The sequence below is a fragment of the Gekko japonicus genome, unplaced genomic scaffold (assembly GCF_001447785.1).
Source record: "Gekko japonicus isolate JY-2015 unplaced genomic scaffold, Gekko_japonicus_V1.1 scaffold1297, whole genome shotgun sequence".
Classification (NCBI taxonomy): domain Eukaryota; kingdom Metazoa; phylum Chordata; class Lepidosauria; order Squamata; family Gekkonidae; genus Gekko; species Gekko japonicus.
Window position 1 is genome coordinate 73,828 of NW_015169815.1, and position 4,445 is coordinate 78,272.

The following is a 4,445-nucleotide window of genomic DNA, read 5'->3' on the forward strand; positions in this document are numbered from 1 at the left end:
AGAGGAGAATGAGGCCGGGGGGGGGAAATAATCTCAAAGCCCCTCCCTTTTCCATAGTTTTAAAAACAGTAGATAAGCAGCCTTCTGTACAACTGATGAAAGAAAGCACGTCTGCAGAACCTGGCACTTATTTCTTATTGCAAGTGGACAAAATGTAAACTCTGTTCAGTACATGCCGGAAGTTGTAGCTGCTGCCCATTGTTCCAAAACATCTTTACCTTGTCTTTAAGAGAAGTTTGGGCTGGGCTAACCTGATGATGATGGATCCCTACAACACATTTTTAAAAGGCTGATTTACATGCTACAGTATTTAGATGAAATGTTTTTCTGTGTACAGCTAAAAACAGGAACATGGAGGGAAAGTCTGTTTGGAAATATGTGCATTGTGCATGTGCCAGGAAGTCAGGCTTGGCCACTGTTCCTGACTGCACAAGCACACAGGACAAAACACAGTTGATGTCACATGTCTAATGCTGCTTTGCTGGTTTTATACCCGCTTTGCCGTAGCGTGTGAATGCATGCCGTCTGGACAGCTCTCTCCTCTACCAGATTCAAATTCAAATACTCAGTCCGCGTATTTTTCTAGCCTGCCAGAAGAGGTCACTTTTGTACTGCAGGAATAGAATGAGTGAATTCATGCTGTAATATTTGAGAAAACCTGTTTCAATGTATGTTCTCCCATGTACACAGGGTTTAGCTTGGTTTGTATTGGGGGTACTGCTGGACTCTAGCTTCATTCTCACATCTTTTTGTTAACTCTTGCATTTACGTGCTAATTTGCTGATATCCATTGATCTTACCAGCCACCTGATCAAATTTCAGCTCTGCAGATGCATCTTGGCTCTGAGTCGCCCCTCCTAATGGCTGGCCCCCACCCTCTTTTTTCCTGTAAGTAAGCCTTGAGGAGATTTTATTCCATTTGAAGTAGTGTGCTTTGCACACAAATGCATACACTTTGAATAAAACTTTGTTGGCCACTGGACTCAGAATTTGTTAAACTCAGCATTACAAGTGTTCACAGTAGTACCCTGACACTTGGGTTAAACAAAACTCTTATGCACCCATTCCACAAGCACATCTATTCACCTGTCTTGTGTGAGTGCAAAGTGCCATCAAGTCACAGCTGACTTATGGCGACCCCAGCAAGGGGCTTTCAAGGCAAGTGAGAAGCAGAGGTGGTTGGCCATGGCCTTCCCCTGCAGATGCTTCCTTGGTGGTCTCCCATCCACATACCGACCCTGCTTAGCTTCCGAGCTCTGACAAGATCAGGCTATACCAGGCTGCCTTCCCTCCGTTTACCTGTCTCACAGTCTCCATATAGTGGAGAAACATAGTGAATGTTAAATAAATATAGGCACCGGTCACATGGAGAATTTGCCGCGCGAAAGGCACGAATGCTGGGCAGATTTTCAGGGCGCGATCACACCGCAACATCTGCCAAGCGTAGCACACCCATGGCCAACCCGTGGCTTGCCGCCAAAGATACGCAGTTAAAAAGTACCTGCAAAGATCTACTAGCAAATGGTTTGCCACGGGCTGCAGATGGACTTGTTCAGTGTGATCACGCCGGCGCACGCCTATTCCCTCCGGCCATCTTCTTTGCAGCGCGCCCCAAGGACAAAACCCGGGTGCGCCGCTGGCGCATCTGATCACATAATGGTGAATGCGACAGCGCAAATAGCCGCACTCCCCCCCCCCGCGCGCATTTTCCGGCACGTGTGGCCGGGGCCATAATGGACTTTGTCAAAAAACTCTCTGAGGGGAAAAAGAATAGAAGAGCCACTGTAGTTATACATTAAAGGCAAGGTTTTTTTCTGATTAAATATATTGACATTATTTTAATAGTTGTTTTTGAAACAGACATTTCATTTTTCTTCCAAAATAGGAACCAAAAGCTAGTTACAACAAAATTTGATTTGTCAGTTTTTCAGGGTAACGGAGAAATAACTTGCAAACATAATCCAGACAAAATTCACCACTTTTACAGTGCCATCCTAAAAAGAGTTACATCTTTCTTAGCCCATTGACTTCAATGGATTTAAAAGGGGATAACTCTTCTTAGGATGTCAGTGTTAATTTCAATTCTTAGAGGGGGGGGACGCCTAAATCTCCCTTGGAGAAAAGGTCTGCTTTGGAGGGTGGGCTCTATGGCATGATACCCAATGAGATCCCTCCCTTCCCCAAACTCTTATGTCCTCAGGCTGTACTCCTGCATACAAGTCGAAAATATTTCTCAGGAAGAAGATTCAGAAAATCAACAGGTAGTTAATTTATCCAATAGACAACTCTCTGACGTGGACATTTCTGTTTTGAAGAAAGGATTCTCATTTGTACCCACCCCTAAGCATGATGATTTCAAACTTATGGTAGAATTACAACACCTTTTTAGGAATATAAGACTAGCTGATTTTTTTAAAAAACCTATCAGAATCATGTAGGGTTGCCAAGTGATTTTTCGCCGGGAGCGGGGGGCTCCCGGCCGGTATTTGGTGTGTGCGCGCATGCGCGTCACCCGGAAGTGACGCAGGCACACTGGGCACGCTGGGGGCGGGGCCACGGCCATACAAAGGAAAACCATAGGGAGGCTAATAGACAACTGAATAATACCTCACACTATAGCCTTAGTAGGGAGGATCCAGAGATTGTCACTGTATTAGATGAGGCTTTATTGGCAGGTTATATATCCAGACCCACTTATGACTTCCTGCTACAGTGAGATAATAGGACCCCTCAGTTTTACCTCTTACCCAAGATTCATATTGCCAGTTGCTGGAAGACCCACAGTCTCAGGGTGTGGCTCCATTCTAGAACCACTGGCTAGCTATTTAGATGACTTTTAAAAACCATTTATTCCAAAAAATAACACTTACCTAAAAGATACCATGGATTTTTGGGACATGTAGAGGTGATTAGGATGGAATTTGAGGACATGCTTTTTGTCACACTTGATGTGGTATTATATACCAACATTCCTCATAATGAGGCCTTAGAGGTACTTCAAACTACATTAGACATGAGGGAGAATGCACAAACCCCTCCCACTGCATTTTTATGCCATATAGCAGAATTGTGCCTAAAAAGAAATTACTTCCAATTTCAAAAAACTTTTTTTTTTTGCAAATCTCTGGTGCTGCAATGGGATGCAAGTTTGCACCAGAACTAGCTAATCTATTTATGAGCAGATCTGCAAACCAGTTCATCCTCAATGTTAATAATGTTTATGCAGACAACATCTTTATTTATAAACACTTTTTGGATGATATTTTTTTGATTTGGAGAGGTCCAGTACAACTTTTATTGGCATTTAAGCAGTTCATTAATGGCTTGCATGAAAGCATCAAATTTGAAATGAACTATGATAGCAGTGAGATCAGTTTCTTGGATGTCAACATTAAAAGGGTGGGGAATAAAATTGAGACCAGCACTTACAGAAAACCCACAGACGCTGATTCTTTTCTGGCTGATAGTTTTCATCCACCACATCTCAAAAAGAACCTACCTTTTTCTCAGATGCTGAGGATCAGGAGGAATTGTAGCTTCTACTCTGACTTTGAAAAACAGGCTAAAGTATTGATTAATCAGTTTATGGATAGGGGCTACTCCTCTACAATAGTGAAACAGGCTTTTTATAAGGCAAAAATATAAACAGATCATCCCTTCTGTTGCCAAAAACTAGACAAAGTCATTCTGATAGGATTATTATTCCATTGACCTATGATGAAAGATCATCTCAAGCTAGCAACATCATCAGAAAACATTGGCACCTACTTGCCAACATTCCCAGATGTAAGACAGCTTTCCTCTTTGCCTATCGCAGATCTAAAAACCTGAGAGACAAGCTAGTTAGAAGCAGTTTAAAGTAATCTCCTACAATACAGAGTGGAGTGGATGGCAGAAGCATGCCAGTTGGCAATATTCCATGTGGGGGGTGTTCAGTGTGTGGCTTGATGCTTCACACAGATTTTTGCTATTAAGTAAAGAAAGTATTCCATTAAGGCATTTTTAACTGCAATTCAAGGAACCGCATATATGCAATTGTATGTAAATGTGATCTTATCTATGTGGGGTATACAGAGGTCGTTTGGGGGGGGCCGTGGGGGAACACCGTTCCCCGGGTGAGGCATGGGGGGCCTGGAGCTCCCTGCTGACGCCCGCTGGAGGTCGCCGCTGGCTGTGGGGACGAGGCGGGGCGTGCTCCGTTGGGTGCGAACGAGCGAGCAGGTTTCCCAGACGCCGCCTCCTGGATTCTCCTTTCACGTCGCGCTAGGGGCCGTGGGGGAACACCGTTCCCCGGGTGAGGCATGGGGGGCCTGGAGCTCCCTGCTGACGCCCGCTGGAGGTCGCCGCTGGCTGTGGGGACGAGGCGGGGCGTGCTCCGTTGGGTGCGAACGAGCGAGCAGGTTTCCCAGCCGCCGCCTCCCGGATTCGCCTTTCCCGTCGCGCTC